At 34.6% G+C, this 13,223-nt stretch overlaps 1 protein-coding gene across 1 annotated transcript in view; it reads left to right on the forward strand.

Annotated features, from left to right (window-relative positions):
- The first annotated feature begins 383 nt into the window (after positions 1-383).
- The window catches only part of VGAT (vesicular GABA transporter), a 40,536-nt gene continuing 27,696 nt past the window's right edge, over positions 384-13,223 (forward strand). The window contains exon 1 of the mRNA XM_035358841.2: positions 384-482. The gene's annotated coding sequence lies outside the window, so the exon portion shown is untranslated. The remainder of the gene's footprint in view (positions 483-13,223) is intronic.

A 13,223-nucleotide genomic window follows, 5' to 3' on the forward strand; every position in this document is an offset into this window, starting at 1 on the left:
AAAAATCTTAAAACAGAAACCTAAATTCTTTATCTGAAATAAAAGACTGTCTGTTTCAGTCAAAATAATGACTAACGTCTGCGTTAACATCTTAATGCCACTGTGACTTTTACCCTTTGTTGCACGGAATAACGCATCATAAAATATATTTCTGACCGAGGTGAATAATAAAAGGTTACTCGGAAAACAACATGCATCGTTCAAAGCTGGGGTATCCGTTAGCTTCTTGTTCTCTTCCGACAGATCGTTATGAAATAGCTGGTGAAGAGAATTTCTTTTCTGGTGAATATCGAACTCCGCAGAGTAGAAGAAGCATGCGCGTATGACCATGGTCTGGGGTGCAAGGAAGATCTGAGTTGCGCATGCGTGGCTCTGCATCCTCTGCATCGGAATTTTATAACGGTTGGGGGATCGAAGGTGATATCCCGGCCTACCCGGATGTAGATGGAGGACGAACATGGAGAAATGGCAGCCAAGTTGAGGTAAGAGAGAAAATTATATATATATATATACATTATATATCTATATTATAACATTGTACATGGGGTACTTTTTATCGTACTCTTCTCTAAATTGGTTGTAATAAGAATTCAAGTGCTGAAGTTTAAATTACTATCTGTAAAATATAACTATATTCAAGTTATAATCAACGACTCTTTCCTTCCTAAATCCAAACTTAGAAATGAGGCTTCTAAAATTAGATATCGGCTACCTGAGCCCATGTAGATAACAACAATTATTTTTGTATATTAAACACCCTTGACTTAATTTTTAAGTTGACACACAGCATTTGACGGATTATTTTACAGCGCTTGTAGAATAGGAACTAACGATCATAATGAAAATTTAGATATCTACATTTTAAACTGAAAATTCTACCTTCAGAAATTACAAGCTATCCGGATATTGATAACTATTGTTTTACATTTAACTTACTCTTGTTAATTTTAAAAGCATTTCAAAAATCATTAAAACCTCATTTGAGTTCTAGTAAATATTAAAAAATTATTATTCTATGTTTATAATTCTCACTTAATTTTAAAGGCAATATAAAGCATTTAATGAGTATATTAGAGCACTTAAAGTATTGGTTAGGTTGTTTGAATAGGGAAAAGGTTTATGAGATTCGTCAGCCTAAAGGGAGGAATGCATTCGTGTAGAACTTTCTAAGGAAAACTGGTTTGGTCCTATCGAAACGATGGTATTGGTTCGATAGGATTCTCTAGGACAATTTATGCAATATCATCACCTGCAGATTGTATCTGGTAATATACTGTAATTACCTATAGAACAGATAGTAATGATAATGTATTACCAATGTAATATCATTGGTAATATAATAGTGCAATATTCTCAAATAAATTTTTTTAAATGGGAAATTAAGAAAGCTTCAAATTCGAGACCGAATGGTTCGATTCGTTGCATAAAATTATGCAAATTCCTCGCCTAAGAATTGTATTAATAATTTTTGCCATAAGTTATTACATTGCGTTTTCGAAGGGATATACATGAGAAACGAAACAATAAACTACACACCAAAAAAATAGTCTGAAAATGTTCATATTTTAACGATCGTTTAAAAGGGCTCTTTTAATGTTTAATATGGTATATCAGTAGAGATTACTGATAGAGATAACCCAGGTGGAATAGTGAAACGTTTTATATGATATTAAAATGGATATGCGTTTAGACTAGGTTGAGAACCCCTGCTCTGGTTTCGAATAAAAAGTTAAACAATGCATTTACAGCTGACCACAAAAATCGCATTTCGAAACTAAAAGAACTTTTCGGCTGCTTATTAGCATATAACAAAATAAAAAAAGTATTACTATTTCTATGAAATTTACATTTATCAATTAATGAAAGTTTTATTTTATTTCATTTATCAATCAATCAGTTACATTTATCATATTCAAATTTTTTATTATTGTTTTACATCAAGATTATTATTTAACAGGACGGTGTTTGTACGTACTTTGCTAAACGTAGATAAATTTTCTATTTTCTTTATTAAGTTGTAGGGATTTATATTTATTTTTACTATTAATTTAAATTGTAGTTCAGACTTTCCTATAAGCCTTCATTTCCCTAATTGTCAGTGCCAGAATAGTTAAATTTTGGTAGAGCGCGTGGAAGAATGCAAATTCTACCTTGAGGAGAAAAGTTTAAATATCGAGTTTTTAGAAGGAGAGTTGGGCTCTAGCTGCTGTCTCTTCCGTAGATACGTTTGCTGATTGCTGGTTCAAGTGGCTTAATTGCATTTATCTGCTGCCACTAGTTTTAGAAGGGGTTTGAAGTTCGGGATTTCGATATGCCCTGTTATATCATTTGTTAATATCTTCAAATTTTTAGTTTCTATTCTCTGGCTTTCACTTACCGCCCAAATAGAGGCGAAGTTTTTTAGCGTCAAGCCTTGTAAATTTTAATTACAAGGCGGTCTGAACCCTTCTTCTGTGTCTAAGAAAATTAATAAAGGTTCTGAACCCTTCGTCTGTATAGTTTCCTGCTACTCCTGTATCCAGATAGAAGTTAACCCCCCCTGGACACTACAAAGTAGAATGTTTGGTTTCTTTTTTTCTCTTTGTCATTTAAAGATCCTTTGGTGCCGAAATTATTTATTGGCACTGGTAGACAACGGTGACCTTTTGTAACTCTACTAAACAACTTTTCCTCGAATTTAGATATCTAGTTGAATCGAAGTCTTGTTTTTCCTGTCTGTATTTTGAAATAGCATTTCTTAGCAGCTAATGTTTTTAGGAGATAGTTCGTAATAAAAAATTAGCTTGAAAAATATTTAAATAATAAATTCATCTCTTAGTTCTACAAGAAATTAAAAAATAATATAAAAAAAATCTGAAATTCGCGTGTTTGTTCGATATTCGCGGAAAATTTAATATTCGTAAAGTTTTTGAAAATTTTATTGCGGAAATTAGGGCGGGTGAATTAAAGAAGTGTTTAGTAATAAGTAGATAAAAGATTAATAGCCGAAATTTTAAATGATCCGGGCTTAATATTTTCTTAACTTTAAAAACTGATATTCACCAAATAAAACTCAGAAAATAACTAAAAATCTAAATTTAGGCTCACACGTATTATCTACACGGCCATAAATTCAAAATAGTAAATTGCTTATTCATTTATTACAACGAAAGACGAAAAAGCTTCAGTGTGAAAATTCTGATGCTTCTTGTTAACGCCTGAAGTAGTTTTCTTTGTTTTGTACACATACTTGCAAAGAAAATAACATTAAAGGGGGATTAAAACAAATTTGAAATTCTGCTTGTTGGGTTCATAATATTTTACAATAATTGTAGCCGTCGTAGAGGAAATAAAGTAAAAATGCTAAGTATACAATTTACATGCTAACTATGAAGCGTATATAAAAGCATTTACTAACTAGAAAACAGGAATTTCGTAAATTTTACGCTCGAATCCTAAGGTTCGAGATACGAAAAATGGGAAATTTGCTCTTTGATATGTAGAGACATAAAGTATTTTTAAGTTGGAAAGATGAAAAATGAGCAAGGCCCTCGCCGGGACTCGAACCACGGATCTCTCGATAACGCGCCGAGTGTGCTGACCATTACACCACGAAGGCATGCAAAGAAGGCGGGAGAAATACCTTATATATTCCCATTTTTAAAGGACGATTGGGGATTAAGGGACCCAATCGTCAAATCCTGGGGGGGGGGTGGAGAATCATCATTCCCACAGTTTTAGTTCGGGTTTAGTGTAGATCTATTAGGTTTATTTTGAAACAGGAGACATGAAAAATGAGCAATGCCCTCGCTGGGACTCGAACCACAGACCTCTCGAATACGCGCTGAGTGTGCTGACCATTACTCCACGAAAGCTTGCTAAAAAGGCAAGAGAAAAACTTTATAGATAGTCTTTTAAATCTTCTGAATTTTGGTTTAAATATTATTACAAATGTTAACTCAAAATTTTAGAAAGATTTGTTTCATTGACATCCAATAGAAACGTCATTTAAAAAAATTAGATTACTGCAATTTCTGCGGATCTGGACACTAATACCATTAAAATCTGCTCTGAATGACACAGTTTTCTTATTTTGAAGAGAAGTAAGCGTTCTGTTATTTCTGTATTTAGTATTTATCTTTTAGCCCTTGAAATGATTCATTGGCCTCCACAAGTACTTTGATTTAGAAAGATTTTTGAAAAAATACAAATTGCTCTCAAATGTTTCCTGTCAAACTGTATTCAGAAAATAATCTTCACGATCCAACAATTTTAATTATATATTTCATTTCGTAATTTCTTTCCTACATTTTAAAAAATTATATAAAAAGCCTTGTTTTTAAATTTTCTCTCTCTCAAGAAAAACTTTCTCTCTCTCAAGACCCAAAAACCTCAGCTTAAATACTCAAACAACTAATTTGCATACTGGGGAGGAATACGAAAGTAAAAGCTGTAGTAAAAACCGAAATCATAGTAACTGGTTAATTAGCGTAAGATACTCAGCAAGGCTGTAATTTATAAACCCCAAGATACTATTGCTTGTGTTTCATCCAGTTCGCTTTGATAAATTAAAAGGTTAAACATGTATGGCACAACTACAAGATTGGTGATTCTTGTAGATTACCAATCTTGTAGATTACCAATTCAATAGAAATGATTCATGGTGAGATTCAGTTTTAGTCGTTTGGATGCGTTTTTAGAACAGAGATATTATTATTAACGTTTGAATGAAGAGCAATTTATTTTAAAGGAGATGACATCTGATATTTTTATGTACAGTACTATTTCCTCAGTGGTTATTTTCCTAAAAACGAATTTTGGAAATTTTTTTTTCAAATTTTTTCAATATAGTCGTTTAGTTGCGCTTTAAGAATAGAATAATATGACAATTGCTATTAGGTTTTGAATGATTAAAAATTTTCCTTAAGTAGGTGTTTTCTGAATTTTTTATTATTATTTTGAAAACACATTGAAATTTTACACCTGCCTGTGATTTTGCCTTTAATTTAAAGGCAGTGGCGAAAAGAAAAAGGATGAGGCTAAGAATTTTTTAAAAATTTTAGTTGAATTAAAAATACAAGCCAACCTTTCTGAGTTTATTCATCACGCCAGTGTTCTATTATATCTAAAAAGGACGCTAAAAGTCTTTTAGTCTGTATACGTTCTAGCATTCAGTTGGAATGTCATATTCTCAATAAAACTGACGACTTTTCAGTTTGGATTACTGTCAAAGATAAAAAAAAAGGGCATAGAAGACTAAATCTGGTGACTAGAGAACGAGAAAATTATGCAAAGTTTAAACTTGCTAAAAACTATTTTTTCTTCAGGGCATTGTTGCTTCGTGTACTGTTGTAAAGAAACCAGATCCTATCATTTTCCAAATGACGACTTTTGAAATAAATGTTTCATCTCAACTGCCCCAATAGTATCACAATAAAATCCAAATCAATATCTGACACGGAAAAGATATTATTCATGCATAGATTTCCTCAAGCTGAAGAGCGCTATCTATAAATATATGAAGTCTGAGTGCTGAAGGCTTCTTCAAACGGAACATTGGTTATCCACAAATCTCTTCACTCAATTCTCTAAGTATATTTTACAGTGAAATTCGTCCTAAGTGCCTGATACAGAAGAACAAATTGTCAGTGCGCTGGCTGCTTCAGGGTGGCCACTGTTATCCACAAATATTCCTCTGGAAGCTCCTTCAGTTTGAGCAGTGTGAGCAAAGAACTTTTCTCAGATGCCTGAAAACATCACAATAAAATTTCTCATGAGTATTTTTCATGGAAGAATAAACTCTCAATACACAGATTCATTCAGGTTGAAAAGTCAAGATTCAGCCTGGACACTGATTCTTAAAACTCAGATTCCTAACACTCATGTTCAAAATTAAGAGAATTTGCACATTACGTCGAATGTCTGAGAGACTTAAGTTCCAATCACATTATGTTTCGGCTACGTGGGACTTGACGTCGAAAGGGACAATTCTCAGAACCCGCACAATTCTAGGAAACACACGTAGCTAGGTTACCATTCTCCCTTACTACAAAGACTTGAGCGCCAAACAGTAATCGATTATCGCTCAAATCGGGATCACGTGATCCGTCAGAAGCAGAACTGTCGTCTGATTAGTTGTCTCTACCCGTGACCCGAGATATTTTCGGTGAGGTTTGAAAAATTCATCCCGCGTAGCCGCAGCATTTTTCCGTAGCTAGGCGGGGCTCTTTTTTCTAGGAATACTCCCGTTTAAACCAGTGCTACCAGAATCTCGTTCCTCAGAAAAGTCCTGTCTAGCAGGGACTGTAGCCATGTGTGATAACCTCTTAATGGATTAATTTTAATTTGATTAAATTTGGTATGGATATACATCTATAACAAAGAAAGAGATGTACTATTCAAATGTCATTTTATACACGCATTCTTATCAGTGAAGCTGATAGTGCAGGGATGTCCAAAATCAACGTTATAATACCGAAGTGAAAATAGGTCTAATATGGGGTAGGGTTCCCTCTCACAGCCAGACAGGTCGCACAGCGTAATGATAATGGACAGGAGGTAGATGAAACGTCCCTGTGGCAGTGAATCCCACTCCTGGTGCAAGGCAGTTTTCAACTCAGAGGTGTTTCTCGGAGGGGTATGACGAGATGAAATTGCCCATCCAAATGCGTTCCGGATATGCTGTATAGATTAATCTCAGGAGGAGATCCGGCTGGGTGATCTAGGAAGCGAATATCCTCGTTTTCGAGGTAATCGTCGACCAGCTTAGCCTTGTGTGGATGAGCGTTGTCGTCCATTAACAGGATCCCAGGACAAACTGCACCACTGAAAAGTCGAACACAGCGCTCTAAGATCTCCTCTCTATACCTCATAGCAATTAAGGAATCTTTGTCAAACACACGCAGGGAATGAGGCCATCCAACATAATGCTCCCATTTCATCTCCACCACAGTAAGCCCTTTTCCTGCTCAGGAAAGGATGGTGTCGTGCTCCACTCTCGCTCCTGATGCACATACGGCAGGAACTGTGTCCAGGCTGAATCTCTACTCATTTGTAGAACGCACGGTGCTCCTCTGAAGTCTGGTCTAAACCGTGTATTGTCTGCACCATGCTAAACGCAATGTCTTGGGCGATGCAGTGAGTGGGACGCAAACAGTTGGCCTTCTGGTATATACAGCTCTATCTCATGAAGCCTTTGGGCAATGTCGTAATATTGCGTTGCCCGGTTAAAAGTGCCAAACAATGATTCTCATTCCTTGTAGTGGATCTTCGTCTGCCTTGTCCAAGTCTTCTCGATACATGTATATCCAGTGTCTTGAAACTGCTGCTATAAATTGTGCGCGACACTGGGCGTTACATTGAGCTGTGTGGCCAGCTGCACTTGTGATTGGTATGCTTCCAATCTATCCACAATTCTCGGTCTTATTACGTCATCCACATGTTCGTGACTATTCATTTTCCCTGATACCTTATGAAATCTACTCACGTCTTGCGAGAAACACGGCGAATGTCGCGAAGGGACACACAAACCGGCAAAACCCTTCGTGCGCTTATAACCTCTCCATAATCACAGCTGCGGAGATACGCACGAGTACGTTTACATATTCGACTCTGAATATTTGCGTAATACTTCGACGGCATAGTTAGGATCTTTGGTTCAATACATTTAGTAAAAATAGGTATAATTTGCAAATTCTCTTAATTTTTCACACGAGTGTAATTGCATATTGAATATTATATTCAAAAATACGTTATTCAATACTATAGAATCGGTACTTACTGTCTAGGAATATGATGTTTGTAAACTTACATCCGATGTGGCTGTCTAGGGGCTAATAAACTAGTCCGATTTATGTAAAACTTGAATATTTAAAGAAACATGAATAGTTGCTACAAACTACAAAGTAATTACATACGTAGAAGGAAATAGATGAGATTATTTACAGACGAAGAGAAGGAATCGTATTTTATAAGCAAACATCTTTGAATCGCGTCATCGTCTTAATGCCGGCCGGAATCGTCTGCCTTCGTCATCGAAAAAGTAAAAGATTTATTTTCACAGCTTGTCGCGTCCTCCGATTATAATGAACGATGCCATCCCACAACTGCTCGTCCATCCTGATGGAATGCGGCCTCGAATTCTCGTAGCACCACTGTCTACATCTAGGGATCTGAAAAATAAAATTTAAAAAAACAAAAAAAGAGATTTTTAGTTACTATTGAGGGAAAAGTCGTCTTAAATGGTTTATTTCAGCAATCTTCCCTTATCATCTTAACATCCTCAGAAATAACGGCGTTAGCTCTTCTTAAATGCTCTTTCAGTGTTCGATCATCTTGAACAGTCTATCTGAATACATGTGTTTTACAAACACGTCTTCCTTTGATGTTGTCTGGAACAATTCATCTTCGTATTTACGTCTTCTTAAACATCATCTGAATACGTCTTCCGAATGCGTCTTTTTAGATACCGTCTGGATACGTCTTCTGAATGCGTCTTAGATATCTTCAAGATCCGTCATTCGGATGCGTCTTCTCAAAATCATCTTCTTTAAGCCGTCTTCCTTCATAAATTTCATCCTTAGACATCATCTTCAGTCCTCTTAAATTAGTTCACGTCTTTAAAATAATAGTCCATTAGTCAAATCGGGAGAAATTTGTCTATTCGGGAAAAACGTCTAAATCAGGAAACATCAAAATCGGTATTTCATTATCAAAAATTTTCAATTTTCTTCCTGGATCTTCTGAATCTGCTTTTTTGCTTCTTTTTTCTCACCTTCTTTAATTTCTTTTGTTCCGTCTTTGCTTACCGTATCAGCGTCGTTGTGATCAGGTTTTCTGACTGATTTCTGCTTTTCAATCTTCTCTTCTTCTTCTGTGGTCTCTGTAGTTTCTTCGTCTCCAGTGGCTTCTTTTGCTTCTCTATTGCAAGGTATTTTACTGAAATTGTTCTAGTAGAATTCACATTTGATTCATCATCTTTAGCAACTGACTCTTCTTCGGAAAAATGATTCTCTTCAGAATCTCCTCCTCGTTGGCTTCGAAGCTAATTGTACTGTGCTTGAGTTTCCTTTTTGCTCTAATTCAAATTCATCTTTAATAGCATCATTTTCACTTATATCAGAATCTGCATCACTCGGGACGTCGTCAGAATTCACAATCAGGAAATCATTGCCACTTGCTTTGATTGTAGATGAAGTGTCCAGTTTGATCACATTCTGTACTGTAACAGGAACTATACTAACGGGATCAGTTTCTGGTTTTGGAAGTAAAAAACCATAATTAACAACTTTTTCAAATCCTTCTTCAGAACCATTTCCATTGCAACAAGCATTTTTTTGCTCTTCAGAATCATTCTCAGATTTCTTGTTTTCTGCGATAAAACACATATTTGATCTAAATGAAGAACCATCAATTTGGAATTCACCTTCAAGTCTCTCTATAGGTTTGTTGCCAAATTCCGTTAACTGTAGCTCTGCCGACTTAAATTCAGGAGAACCTATCTTCTCATGTATATCTTCCCGGATTAGCGTTACTTGACTACCAGTATCTATTAAAGCATCAGTTTGCAAATTACCCAAATTAACAGTTTTATGCATTTCTTTCTGACAAGTCTGAGTTATTGGAGTAACAGCCTTGGCATCTTGGATATTTTTAGATGATGTTTTCGAACAATCTACGGTTTTGTGTCTAAACAAATTGCATTTAAAACACTTAAATCCTTTACTCTTATTGTTACAAAAATTAGATTTATGACCTAAACTTCTACAATTATAACACCTCTGTTCTTTACTCTTATTGGGTATAGAGCGTGCTTTATTTTGTGTGTTATTACTTGAATAACCTTTATTCTTCGTATCTGGAACGCGAATTTTCTCATAAATTTTTAATTTCTCTTTGAATTCAGAAATAGTTTTACAACCGTACAAAACAATTTTGTTACTACTCTGATCTGGTACCCCATTGATTGCGTAATCAAGAATTGATGAATCATCAACAGAACCGCGACTGGCTATTTCACGCATGGCAATTAAATATTCGGAGAGTGATTCACCAGGTTTTAAGTGTCGTTTCTGTAACAAATTATGAAGTTGTGCACTGTTTATTTTAGAACCAAATTCAGATAAAAGATTTTCTTTTAATTTGTCCCATGATATTATACGCTTCAAAGACCTAATAAATACTTTAGCAGAACCAGTAAGCAATATTTTAGCAAACACAATTTTCTGTAATTCCGATAACTTAAATAATTTAAAAGATTCTTATAAATCACCAATGAAGGATTCAACTGGATATGTATCAGTGCCATTAAATTCAGAAACAGTTTCTAAGATATCACGAAAATGTAGGGAAATATTGCTAGGCATTATAATGTTTTCATTCACTGAGTTATTTATGGGAGGTGATTCTGACCGAACAGAATTAATATCATTATTTTTATCAGAATCATAAACACTTTCGTTTTCAGATAACTCATCATCGTCATCACTTTCGAATTTTAAAAGCTTAAAATCACAAAGACTATTCAATATTAAATCACAGTTTTTATCAGGATTTGAGTCATAATTAAGATGTAACAAATTACACACAGAAATAAAATCATTTGCAGTAAAAGCTTTAAGTAATTTTTGTTTTGTTTCTTCAATATTAAAATCAGATGGAAAACCGCAAAAGTTACGCAATCTAGCTCTATTTTTTCGATCACCCAAAGTTCCAAACACAATTTGATGTAAAAGTTTAATTGGCCCAGTCTTTAAAGAATTTGAAATTCTAGGAATAGAATTTAAGGTAGTCATCTTAATTCACAGTATCATAGAACACTATTTCTAGAAGTAACAATGTGGAAATAATCGAAACAAAACTTACTTATTTTGTAATATTCATAATGCTTCTTCTTAGGCTCATACCGGCCTGAGCTCCCAAATCTATAGAATCGGTACTTACTGTCTAGGAATATGATGTTCGTAAACTTACATCCGATGTGGCTGTCTAGGGGCTAATAAACTAGTCCGATTTATGTAAAACTTGAATATTTAAAGAAACATGAATAGTTGCTACAAACTACAAAGTAATTACATACGTAGAAGGAAATAGATGAGATTATTTACAAACGAAGAGAAGGAATCGTATTTTATAAGCAAACATCTTTGAATCGCGTCATCGTCTTAATGCCGGCCGGAATCGTCTGCCTTCGTCATCGAAAAAGTAAAAGATTTATTTTCACAGCTTGTCGCGTCCTCCGATTATAATGAACGATGCCATCCCACACTACTATAGTGCATTTAATCACATATTTAAATCATGTACTCTTAAATGTAAAATAACATAGTTAACAACATATTGAAAAATACACGATTTGCTACAAATAAATCAATGTTAATTAATAATAAATTTGTGTATCGCTGCACGATGGGAAAACTATGATTACAAGCTGGCAGTGTAAAACAGAACTGTTAAGAAGAAACTATAACAACAGTGATAACAAATGTATCCTTGTATTGGAAGTTGCTTTTATCTAAAACAGTAGGTAATTTAATTGTGCACAAGTGAGTATATAAAAGTTGTTAAATCACCCATTAAAATATATTGCCTTACTATAAATCAAATATACAGCAATTAATTATTTAATATATATTAATTTATAATTCACATAGTTTATTAACATTAATATTTATTAATTTATAAATAACGTAACTAATTAACATTAATTTATAATTAATTATAATGAATTATTATTTAATACCTTCCTTTCTAATGACATTTATTCTCCCATTATGTGCAGAATTATTTTAGTTTTGAATATTGATTTAATTTACGTAACCAATTAAACTTTTTTCCTAGACTAAGGTACTTTTTAAGTTTTAAGGTACTTTTTAAGTAGTTATAATTAATGCTGCTTATTCTTTATTGGGTCTGGGTCATAATCCCGACAGCCAAAATCCCGACAAGCCAGAATCCCGACTGTCCAAAACCCCGACAGGGCCGAAATACCTACAACCCAAAGTCCCGACACGGTCGAAATCCCGACAGGGTCAAAATCCCGACAAGCCAGAATCCCGAGTGTCCAGAATCCCGACAGGGTCGAAATCCTGACTGTCCAAAATCCCGACAAGTTAATATCTAAATACAAACACTCAATTTAGCTTAATAAAATACAATTTTTAACTAACTATTACATATTACTAATTAAAAGTTTAAATCAAAAAAATCATAAAAATTATGTCATTACTTAAAATAATTTTTAAAAAATTGAAATGACCGTTAAAATTTGAAATGAAAATTTATAAAATTCTTTTTATTAAGAAAAAGAAAACATCACTTACACATGCAAACGACATATTTAGTGACACATTGTGAGCGATAGCACGAAGATATTCCATCACAGGTCGATTATCACGATCGTCTACATCAGTCATAATTCTCCTTTCTCTGTCATCATCTACCTTCCTACATTTTGGTTGTTGTTTTCCTCGAAGAATGCATTCAACTTGGTATTCCACATGCTCCTGTTCTTTTTGAAATCCTTCTATGATGTTATAAACGCCAACATGGGCCGTCCAATTAAGGTCTCCCATCTTCTGTGCCAATCCTCGACAGCATTTTGAATGCGCGGAGCATTTATAGCTGCCTTTTCTAGATCACTAATGAATCTAGATGGCCTCAATTCAATATTAATTTCTTCAGCGAAATCAATTAAATCTTGGAATAATCTTTTGTAATTTTCTTCAGATTTGCTAGTTCAAAGCATATACTAGTTGCAGCTGTGGATGTATGTTAAGGGATCATTAGGCCTTTTTGGGATTTCGCCCGTGTCATTAGGCCTTATTGGGATTTCGCCCGTGTGTATTTTGACCCTGTCGGGATATTGGACAATCGGGATTTCGACCCTGTCGGGATTTTGGCTTGTCGGGATTTCGACCCTGTCGGGATTTTGGCTTGTCGGGATTCCGTCTGTCGGGATTCTGGCTTGTCGGGATTTCGGCTGTCGGGATTATGTCCGGATACCTTCTTTATTATACTTCTTTTCCTGTTCTCGTATTTAATGTGGTTTTGAGTTAACCCTAGATGTTATTCTTGGTCTAACGTGGCTAATCGGTATTTGAATATTCAACCTTTCAGCCCTGCATTGAGACCCCCCCGAAAAAAGTTACAAATGTAAAAAGTCTACAAAATATTGTTTATGGATATTAAAAAAATTCCCTTGAAACATATTAAGAAGTTCCTGCTTGAGTTGTAGATACTAAAAT

This window comes from Stegodyphus dumicola, chromosome 7, assembly GCF_044657685.1.
Source record: "Stegodyphus dumicola isolate Sdum_Otavi_A_Nest chromosome 7, ASM4465768v1".
Classification (NCBI taxonomy): Eukaryota; Metazoa; Arthropoda; class Arachnida; order Araneae; family Eresidae; genus Stegodyphus; species Stegodyphus dumicola.